Genomic DNA, 12,229 nt, shown 5'->3' with positions numbered 1-12,229 from the left:
TCATCCAGGGAGCGGGAGAGGTATTTATATGCAAATGAGAATGGAGAGGAGAAAAATGGTCAGTCTAATGGTCAGAAATGAAATTTTGTCTGTATCCGGATTGAGATGGCCTCTTTTATTTCTTTTCCTCCAAATTTACCAATGCTGTGTATTCTCATCTGCCATCGCCTATGAGAAATAGTTGAAATAAATGTCCTCTAGAGCAGGTTATGCTGGAATATTTATTCCCACTCCAAAGCTGATGATCTTCTTTACATAATCCGAAGCAACGCACAACATTTCATGTTGCATTCCTCTCTCTTTTTCACTCTCTTGAGTGCTCGATGGATATTGAGAGTGATCCTCAACATTAAAAGTCAGGCGTGCAAATCACGGCAGACGTGATTAGATTTAATTCCCATCGAGATGAGCCATCGTCAGGTGGAATGGGTGGTTTATGATGGACGAAAATGTGGAGAAACACACATTTGAGGCACACAGTGTGTTCAAGACGGATTCAGCGATGCGCAGAGACATGATTTTGCCATGCAGCAAGTCTTTGTCTTAGCGTGTCTGGCAACAGAGTTGCCAGAGAATGGATAGTCGCTCATTTTGCAGCCCGCCACACATTATTTAGTGACAATTTATGAAAAGTGCAAATATCATTTGCAGTTATTAAGTAATGCATGACCATTTCTGCGCACCGCATCTTCCATTGTAGTCGAGAGACATCGTCAGAAGCCATCTTTCAAAGTGCCATCGCATTAGAGGCGAGAGAAAAACTCTCCCAGGAGATGAGGAGGGATGGAAAATGAGATAACATCTAAAAGCTCCAATATTATGTTGCGAAAAGGTACGATATTTCACCATACACTCGCATTACGTAACATTTTTCCTCCACGGAGAGATTCTTTCTCTGAAATTGCTAATGAGATATAACTCTCAGAGCCATCAACATATTCAAAGTCACCATTAAGATCTCTGCTCTGAAGCCCATTGAGCGAGGAAAAGAGGTAAAGGTCTGTCTTTGTCAACAAATTGAGCCCTCAAACCGTGCCTTAAATCTTTCCAAGCGCTCTTATATTTGCACTTTGAATTGGTAAGACATGAACACAAATCGCACTACAAATAGTTTACATTGAAGTACAAATTAAAGTCATAATGCAAATATCTTTTGCGATAAATCTCGTGAATTCTTGTCAGTTTTGCCGAGGAATTCCTCACAAGGAGACCCACACTGATATCGATCGCAAAATGCTGTCTGAATTTAGTGTGAAATTCGCAATTCCCTCTAAGATTTCGGTCGCACTTTGAGGAAGTTCCAGCGATGCAGGAAATTGAGCTTTTATTGAGAAATTTTTATTGGAGTCATTCCGTGCGAAAATATCGCAATTAACCGTGTGTGTGCGCGATTGATGCAGAAAAAAGGCGCTGAATGGCGCGAAAAAATGTGTATTACGTATTTCAAATATTGCTTTTTATCCGCGTATACACTTTGTCAAATGGCATATGAGTATTGTGTGGTCAGAGTGAGATTTGAGTGTCTTTCTGCCTCGCGTTCGCTCATTCTGAAATTGTACACAGTGAACGGCCTTGCCGAAGGCAATCGTTCAACCTCATTTCTAAAAACCGAAAAAACACTTTTGCCACTCAACTGAGCTGAGAAGAAAACGTCACTGAATCTCAAAGTATTTGGAACAAGCTTAAAAATCAGTGGAGCATCTCAATTATTATTAGTCTTGCGAGACTCGTGGGATGTTCATTGTTGCATTTTGGGGGCAAAAAATGCGAAAATTCTCTGCTTGTTTAAAGGATAATAACAACTTCAGTCCTCCGCCTTTGGGAAGAGAGTAGGTTTTAAAAGTTCCCACCAGAAAAAGCTTTACGCCTCTCGGTTCTTTTTGTTCGTTCTTCTGCAATGGGGAAAAGTTTGAAACTACCCTAAAGAGGAGTTTTTTTTCCCCATAAGAGCACCTCAGGAATTTTCCCCGCAAAGTAACGTTGTGGAAAAGCGAGCAATTACTTTGAATATTGCAGCGCACGGGAGAATTTGCGCACAAAGAAGGCACACAAATTCTGGGCAATGTCGTGTTTGGAGCTTTTACTTGAAATCATAAGAAAAGAGAAGTAATAAAAAAATACTTTCGGTTTCACCAAATTAAAATTCCATAGAGCAAATCAATTATGGCAAAAATGAAAGTCAGACAGCGAAGCAGTAAAAGACAGGCAGGTGTCCTTGCAGAAGTATTCAGAAACTAATACATTCCTTGTGATCAGATGTGTGTAACGGACACAATCCGGCTGCCATCGTTTGCGGGAGCTTTGAACTTCACGGTGAAGCCCCACTTGTGAAACTTCTTTCCTCTCTTTTTCACAATACATCACACACACGCTGGGGCAAACGAGAAGCAGTGCAATTGTGCGAATAGGTGAGAAAATTCCTCGGGTGTGCTTTTACAGGTGAGGACTCCATGTGAAAGACGAGCTCTCGCGCGCTTCTCTGTCAGCGTGCACAATTTGAGATTTGACATTAAGTTTTCTGAGCTCATTTGTCTTCTTGCACACACATGTCGAATGTCTCAAAATCCGCTCCGGGCGTCCTCCAGCAATTCGCACAATTCGTCTATGACCTCTTCAGCATCATCAGAGATTCATTCGCGAGCTTTCAAGAAGTGCTGCAAAGAGATTCTCTCTCGCTTTTTGCCATCAGACACACCATTAGGCATTTACTGGGGCACTGTTTTCGCCTTCAAGTGAAACTTCAAGTATGTTTTTTCTCGCGTCGTGATCTTTTTGCCATGTGACGTCAAGGCACTTCTTGGAAACTCATATATGCAACTCCACCGAGTCATGTTACCCAAATCATGCCAAGGGGAGACAATATGGCTAAAATCCGAACGCCATTTGAACTCCTTCGGAATCAGAGAGAAGTTCTTGCCTGGCTTTCTGACATTTTCACCACATCTCGCTTCCGCTGAGTCGTTCATCGCACTTCTGATCGCAATATCTCCCCCTTGAATCATACACGGCGACTATAAAATAAATAACTCTCTGCCTCTTGGCTTTGCGGTGTCACTTTTAATCAAATCGTCTCTTAACGATGCATATCGCTTAATTATATATTTGAGAAATGCATTTTTCAGTAAAAGTTTATCTGGTGACTATCTTAATTACTTTTACATGCTAAATTTTTCAAATTACACCACCAGCGAGTGGCTCTGGCGCTCGTTATACAATTCATCGGCTTTGGAGGGACATTATAGAAATGGAAAGGAAAAACTTCCAATCGCATCATCCTCACTGAAAATCAATTAAGATATTTGTGAGCTTTTACTTGCAGATTGTTGACTTATAAACAGAGAAATATTTATGAGTTGATTTATGACTGAAGTTTGAGGTGTTTTGACATTTTTGGGAAAACACAACAAGTTTCATTTGTGATGCTGAGTGGCGTTTTATGTTTATGAAAATATTATTAAGCAATTAAAGAGAATGGAATAGTTGATCCTTAGACAATTTCTCAATGCAAAAGTGTTATTTTTGAGCTACACAAGCATTAGCATTTGCCACAAGGAAGTACAATTTGTGTGTATATTGAAAAAGCAATCAACAATAATCAACGAGAGTTGATTGAGACATTGTTATGACAGTCAAATTAAAGAAAAATACAATTTATAACTCGATATTGAGTAAATGCTATAGAATTTCAAGACCGCATGACGTTTATTTCTCGTCAAAAGTGAATATCTATCGAAAAGCTCGTAAAAAGCCACTAAATATGTGCTAAAATATTCGTGAAATAAATAAAAGAAGCATATCTGCATTCTTCTCAAGTGGGCCATAAAAGTCAGTGTGTGTTAAAGTTGTCCTGCTGACAAAGTTGAGCCAAAATTTACGGCGAATCGCCATAACGAGATAAAAAAGAATTGGTTGGATCGTCGGTAAAATTAAAAATTCATATCCGACATGTTGCATAACGAAAATTCGCGTGGAAGTCGATTAATGAGATGCAAAAGAGACTCTTTTTTTACTCCTAGAAGGTGTGTGAGTGTGTGGCCGAAGTAAAAAGAACTCTGATGCCATTTTCACTCCATGAATTTGCAATTAGCGAATGGAAATGAGTGCTATATCGCGTCCCTTTTGCGCCAGTGGGTGTGATTGAAATCATGCAAATGCGCGATTGCATTCACTTTTTCGGAGTACATGCAGGAGCGGAGCGAGTGGCACAAAGAGAGCGAGAATTTCACAGTATTTCCAGAGTATAAAGAGACTGCAAGAAGGCATAAAGGAGGAGATTATGTGCAGCAGTGTGTGCGACAGATAGTTGTCGAACAAGATCCGATCAACTTGTTCTTGTTGTTAAAATTTTCTTATTTCGCAGCACCACTCGTACCATTTTGCACTGGGCTATTCTACTATATATCCACTGTCATATCTCGACTTGGGATGCCTTGCAAGCCCAGCTCAGCTGGTAATTAATCGCGATGTTGCTGAATCGAATGGGAAGTGAGGGTGGCAGAAATCATGTTAATAAGACGACGAAAATATTACTTCATCTCTTAAATTTGCTTGCTTCAAAGCTCTGCACAAACTCTCCACTTCTCTCTAATCACATTCCTTACAATGGAAGAATATGAAATTATGAGAATTGGGTTAAAAATTGTATCCCAAAAAATAACTTTCTTCTGAATATAAATTATAAACAGCAAATAAGAATATTTTTTCGGTGATCGTCACTTTGGCGCGACGATCTAAACACTCTGATTGAATTTAAAGACTGACGCTAAATGTCAGTACTGAGGAAATTGATATGACTAAAATCATAGCAAAACGACACAAAGATTGAAAACACTGCTTAAAAGACTTAAGCTCAGCAAAAAAGCTTGGAGACAATAAATTCTGCAGAAATCTCTTGGTGTCTCTGAGAAATCCCAGTTTCCCACAAGCTGAGTCGGGTGGAAGCTTAACCACATTTCTCACATGTGTGCAGAATTAAAAGCAATTGAGCCTTTTGTAGAAACCTTGACATCTTGCATAATAAACGAATGAGATTCTGCACAAGGCAGAGCAATCGAAAGCAACTTGGCATCTCAGGTGCCCACGGGAGTGCCATCTTCGCCAGAAAATCCCTCGGCGTCTAATGAAAAATTGACCATATTTGTACTTAATTGGCACCCGATGCGCAAGGATAATTAAATGATGCCTTTTCCACTTTGCGACACCCAATCATTAGCATTTCATTACAGCGAAATTATACACTCGCCACAGAATTGCACATACATAAATCATCAGGTGAGGAAAAGGTTCTCTTTTTTATCGCCAAGACTTGTCAGTTGACGGAGTTAAAAAAAATGTCGCGCAATTATTGACGAGCTTTCACATTGGCGAATTTGGGAAGTGAGCTTGAATTGTATTCGGGGAATGTATTAAAAAACACTCGACAATTCAGGATACTTCTCACATGATAAATGCATGAGTCAGTTTCCTACCTTTTCCCTGTTTTCTACTTCTCTCCTCTTCTTTTTCGAGGGGGTGTGAATTGAGGGTGGCAGGAAAACATTGTCAAGTGTCTGTGAAAGAATTTTAGACGAGTGGAACACGTGGTAAATATTGATTGTGTGGAGTTTGGAATGTTAATCTGAATGGATGCCATTCAAGTGCTGAGTTCCATTAAATTCTTCACACTGTCTTCGCCCTTGTGCCCCTGAAAACACTCCCTCAGGCCTTTGGCATTCGCCACCCTCAAAGAGGAGTGTATCTCTAATTTTACTTTTATCCACAAATATACAATGCTGGCGTCGTTCTTTTTCCTCCTTCTGGTGTGCAAACACGTTCGAAAAGTCACGTTTCATCTTACATTTTGCCCAGAGAATCTTCATTTTGATGCGCCCACCATTCTGGCTTTGTTGTTTTGGTGAATATTTAATACCTGTGCAGAAATATAATTATCAAGTTCACAAGACCCTCGGTGATTTGACTAATGGTTTTCCACATGCCTCATGGATTATTTACACTGGGCTGACGGGAACAAATTGGGGTGTGGGAGGGCATCAAGTGATGCGAAGTGAATGGGAAGAGGCGAATCGCTGAAATTGCTGGCCAAAAAGCCGGCAAACATCACTTGCCAGAGATTATTTTTAATTGTCCACGCGCTTGACAACAGTCTCAATCAGCCGGCTCTCGTGAGTACTTTGTCTCTGCGGCGTCGCCCATGCAAAAGTCACCCATGAGCGCGGTGGCTTGATATTTATAAAGAGCCACATTAAACGCGACATGGGAGATTCAGATGCATCAACCTCGTCACAATCGGACAACTGCCAAAACATGTGTAACACTGAGCATTCGGGCATGCCTCGCCAGACCGGCAGAGTTCACAGCGAGTCACACTCGTCTCAGTGCCATTTCGGGCGGTTTAAGGCAAAGGAAGATCCCCCCAACCAAGTCCTTTTGCTCAATTCCTCTGTTTTGGGCGTGGCAAATGAGTGGGCGGGGCCCAAAATCCAAGAATCGCCAATTAAATGCGAAGTCAAAGGAGAAATGACGGTGAACCAATATTTAGTTACAATACTGTGTTCTTCTGAGCTCTGCGACATCTAAGCTTGTGTTCTTCATGCATGATTTCTACTCACTCAGCACCACTTAGGCTGTAATCTCAATAAAACTTGAGTCGATCAGCTGTTTTCTTGACATTCTTCACTCGTTATTTCTCACCCAACACTGGGCCAGCGGCAAGTTTTTTTCCATCCTCTCACAAACTGATAAGCGATCGCAGGGGCAAAATACATATATGCATTTAGTTTCGAGATGCTCATTTACAGAGCATTGACATTCAGCATTATCAATCTTGAGGGAGGCATAAAGAGTCTTTCCTTTCTCTTTTAGCACATTATTTACAAATACAGCCCCGATAGTGTATCAATATCGCAGTTCACTTCAAGTTTTTCATTTTGCACTGATAATTATGGAAATGACGGAGATTAATTAATGTTTTCATGCTGTGCATGGAAATTTTATTCAAGAGAAGGAAAAGTGAGGGTCAAGGCGCGTTTGTTGGACACTCGCGACGTGCTGTAGAGAATGGTTAATTTGACAATTTGACCTTGATAATCATAGTGAGACAATCTTATTTTGAGTTAGTTTCATTTCTTCTCATTCTGAGCAAAAATTTGCATTTGAAAGGAAAATTTGGGGCACTGTAGATAAAGTTTCTTGGACAAAAAATGGATGTATTCAATAATGTTGTAAAATTTAACTTCGGGCAGTGGAATAACTTCTGAAGATCCCTTTCATTCAATTTGCGAGGGAAAGTTAATAGTCTAAGAGATCCATTCTGGGAATTACTGAGAATTTTCCGTGGTGAAAACTTTCAAACTTGCACTGCACATTTTGCTGCATTGTTCTGTGATGAAAAGGACTCGCCTCTGCAAGAACGAAGAGTGCATTCTTTATATATAAAACAGAGATTCCTCTCACAATTTCTGGGGAGAATATTTTATCGCGAAATGGACAAAATGATTGTTCTCAGGAATTTCTGTGTGAATGGAGTCCAAAAATAGCGTGCACTCGTAATCAAAATCTGTCGCACTCACTTCTTGCGCTATCGCATTCACAAATTGTTGCACTAATGAACCGTGGAAAGATGCTATTTGTCTGGCCACATAAAAATGCACGATGATAATAAAATGTGCTGATTAGCACACATTGAGATCATTGAGTAATCGGTGAAATGTCTTTGGGTGGTGCATTCTCGATATTTTTCTCGAGTGGCATTTTTATGCTCAATCAAATAAGCTGCTGCCCTAAGGCAGACTTACTAGTGATGCCAGAGATTCTCCTGCTTGCCTAAAGATAGTGAGTCACTGCGAAATGACTGGCTTTTGCTCGTGAACATCAAACACAAGAGCTGCGAATGTTACAAAGTTGCTGCAGAATCTGTTGCTCCTCTTTTGAATTGATTTGCTGCAGTATAAAAAATATGACAAATATTTTCTCAGTGTGACCCGCGATGATTTTATGCTTTAATTACTGGATTTGACCTTATCTCTGTTGCGATGCTTTTTACACATCATCTTCCATTTTCTGTAATCGCGCCATGCATGAAATTTTTGTGCGGAATATGTGAGATAGGTCAGATGCATGAATGAACGTGCACTTTTCCAATTACACGACTTTTCCACCGACATGAAAGCCATTAGCATCGCAACTAAGACTTTTTCTCCTTCCCAATGGCATTAGGCGTCAATATGGCAAAGTTTCACAACATGAGACACTCTCGACACTATGAAAATCATCTCCTCGCCTTGATGGGCAAAAACTGAGAGCTTTTTTTCACATTATAGCGACAGACTCTATTAATTTATTCGTGCTGCACAATTTCAGGCATGGCAAAGGGGAAAAAGTTTGGGTAATTAAATGGGTCTGGCAGCAATATCCGCACTGCTGAAGAGGTGATAGATAATTCAGCAGTTCACTTAATTGCTGCTGTGTTGGGATGTAGTAGAGGCAAAAACGAGGCCCGAGATGTCCATGAAGAATACACACCATTATGCGAGTAATCCCATGGAAAGGAAGAGCCAGAGGAAATTCCCATAGGATTAGGCTGGAAACGGATGAGACGATGAGGTGGAAAGTAAAGGAAAGTGTCTCCTTTGAGGGGAAAAAGCTCTGTGACAGCTCTTTATCTCCTTCAGATGGAAAAATTGATGCGAAAGGATTAGGATTTCTCCTTCTGTGTCTTCAAAAGAAGGGCATTTTATTTGAAAATTTAGAAGGAATTTCCCTAAAACTCCCTTATTATAACAGTGTTAAAGGTCATGTGTATACGAAAGTGGTGAAAAATCGCTGAGATGGCAGGAAAACAGTGACTTTTTCCCACCTTGGGACAAGATTTATTTCTGCTTCCCACGCACAAGCAAAATTGCACGTGAGAAAGCTCCATCATTTCCGGTGGGGGAGGAAATATTGCAATCTGGAGCTTTTGACTTTGGTGGCGTGATGGGAGAGCGTATCCTTCAAAGGAAACATGTGTTATTCTCGCATCTTGGGTGGATAAATGACCGGATTTGCTGGAGAAGACTTTTCTCCGTGTCGCCGCAGGGAAAAATGCGAAGAGCCATGAGAGAAGAAGGTAATTTTGCTGACACATCCTAATATGATTTTTCATTTTTCTTCCCGCTCTCGCGTCTCTGCTTGTGCTATTTTCGTTCACCTTTTTTTCTATACTAATTTTTCCGCTTTACCTCTTGCGGTCGCCGAACATGCAACGCAGGCGCTCAAGAGAATTACAATGAAATCATGATTTGGCAGTTTTTGCATTTATTGAATGAAGACAGAGTACTTGAGAATGAGTCTCAGTTTGTTTTATCAACAAAGACAACTTTTTTCCCTCAGCGTATTGATTTAAGAGAGTTTATTTCGCTCTCGTGATGACATTTTTTCTTTGTTTTTAGCCAAAAGAGAATTTATTGGGCTACTAAAAGAGTGTCGCGTGTAAGTGACGCGAGAGTCAATAAAGTGAAGCATAGTTTGGAAAATTCTGTGACAGAGCGCATGGGTTAATTGAAAAGTTTTTATGTTGAGCAGCAGTCAGTGGATAAGAGGCAAAACAGTGTCTCAAAAGCAGTGAGGAAACTCAAATAAATTGCATCAATTTTCAATTACAAAATTGTCACTAACACATGCTGGGAATTTAATGCTCAAAAAACTTTCAAAGTGCTGGGTTGTGGATATTATTTTGTGTCTTGTGCAGTGTTGACACAATTTCTTCTCTTTTTTCTTGCCATTCTGTGTGTCGTCATGAGACACAATTCCTCTGGATCTTCTCCAATGCATGAACTCCCTTTCCACAATCAGCTGATGTTCATGTTTCATTTTGTGGCAATTGTACTTCTCATTCAAATGTGTGTAATCGCGTGATTATGGATTCCACACGACGAGCACACCACGTTCCAAGGACTCTCCGGCGATTTCGTTACTTGCATAGTGTTCAATTAAAAAATGCTCAGTACAGTTTCTCAACGGAAATTGGGCGCCACACTATTGGGAAAATATTGATTAGTGCGCGCGGTGTTAAAATTGAGTAAAAATTAATCAAATACACGACAAAGCGAATCAAAGGCTTTTTTTGTCAGATCTTTTCCCTTTGATCTGGTGTAGATAAATTGAGAAAACCAAAAAGAGGATTGACCTCATTTTTTTTGTCACTTAAAACTCTGCAGCATTAGCAAAATTCTCGGTAAACCATTAAATATTGAAACACGTGGCTTAGCAAGGTGGAAAATGAGACAATATACACTTGGGTGAGGCGAATAGTGGAGCATTTTGCTTTGGGAGAAAGGCGAATGCTCCGTGAACTGAAGAATTTCTTCTGGTGCTCCACTATTTCCTGCCTTGCACTGATCAAGCGCCTTTGGAACATGACCGCAGAGAAAAGAGGAAAAGGCAAACGCTGTGTCCACACGCAGTTTGGCATTGGGCAGAACCGCACAATTTTCCCTGTCCATATACAATTTAATCAGTTAATCCGAAAAACGTCTGGCATGGCTTGACACCGCACAGTTGCTAATTAGTGATTAATTTTCCCACATTGGGCGTAACAGGTGCACCATTTTAGGGAGGAGAGTCGCATTTAGGCACAAGAGTGCATCAGGTGGATTCTTTCATTAAGATTCCTTAATGCAATTTGATGTTACCAATTAATTGAATGCCACACATTTCTTGCGTGTTGCGGCGGGTTGAGAAATTAATAAATAAAATGTGGAGTGAGAAGGGAGGCCGAATGCACTGGGTGGGACGCAGAAAAGGAGGGTTTTCGCCTAATGCAATCAACAATTGCCAATCGCCGATAAAATTAATTGATTGAACAAATCCAATAAGTAAAGCAATAAAGTAACAAAATCAAGTTGCGGCGTTTTTTCACTCTCTTTTTCCACAAATTCATGCATTCGCCATCTATCTAAGGGGCGATATGGGAGAGGAAAAAAGAAGTTGATTGGGAATTTTATACATAGAAAATGCGGCATAATTAGAAAATGTTGAAAATCAAGACTTTCGCATATATGGATATTCTCCATATATACATATATTTCCTCTGGCATCGACAATCAGTTAAAGTATTCTTGATGTGTCGGCAAATTTAATGTGGGTTGTGTAACTGCGCGATGTGAATTTTGAAAAAGTGACACTCTTGATCAGCCAAATTTTCCATCCATAAGAGAGGAGGCTTTATCGAAGCAACCAAATATTTTCTCGCATTCATTAGCGATTGAGCCATTCACTTTTCGAAAATATAAGTTGAGGAATTTGCAAAAGTCGATGACCAACATCTCTCAGCAGTGTGGTAAAATCTTGTTCAAGTATTTAGCAACTTTTAGTGTATTTTTTCAGTTAAATTATTATACAGAATATCTCGCAATACGTCCACTAATTAAGTGCTTAAACTGCACACCGAGAGAAAATAAATCAAATGGCACACAGATTGATAATTTGCGAGAGTTCTCGAATTACACTTTTGATACAATGTTGCGAGGCTTGCAAACAAGGTGCCTTCATGCACAATTTCATGGCGATAACACGCGGCCGCGCATTACCAGAGAATGAGAAAATTCACTGGCTTATCAGCATGTTTTCACCCTCAAATTCATCTCTGCGTTTTTGGTGCGTCGCGCGTGCATTTTGAGACATGACCACAAGTCAAGAGAGGCATTTTTCAATCAAATTTATATGCCTCTCAATTTAATCAAATCCGGTTCAATTCCATTAAATTTTGCCTCTCGCAGCGCAAGTGTTGCGCTCTTTCTTGCGCCTAATGCGCCTCGCGCAGCTCGTCAAATTGCCGCGATACTCCGCAGGGATTGTCCACATGCAATTACAGCAATTTATAGTTATTTAGTGATGTCTTTTTTGCTCCTTGTCTCTCTTCCTTCCGCCACTCTTTGGCTGTACTCGCGATGGCATGAAAAATAGATAGAATCTCATTTCCATTTCTTAGCCACCTTCTTTGTCTCTTCTAAAGTGCACACAGATAACCACTTTGCCTGTTGATCGCTTTTTATGTGTGGCTCACAAACCGTGCGGATTTTTTTCCTGGCTGAGTCTCGTGAGTGGAAAATGGAGAATTCAACAGTTGTTTTTTATTGTGTTTTTGTGCGCTAAAACTAGACTTTGACGGTTAGGACTGCATAATCTGTGTGCTTTTGCGCGTGATATTCTCTGGGGGATAAATGAGAGATTTTAGAGGAGAATTTAAAAT

The sequence above is a fragment of the Phlebotomus argentipes genome, unplaced genomic scaffold (genome assembly GCF_947086385.1).
Source record: "Phlebotomus argentipes unplaced genomic scaffold, Phlebotomus argentipes genome assembly scaffold_18, whole genome shotgun sequence".
Taxonomy (NCBI): Eukaryota; Metazoa; Arthropoda; class Insecta; order Diptera; family Psychodidae; genus Phlebotomus; species Phlebotomus argentipes.
This window is presented reverse-complemented; position numbering follows the sequence as displayed.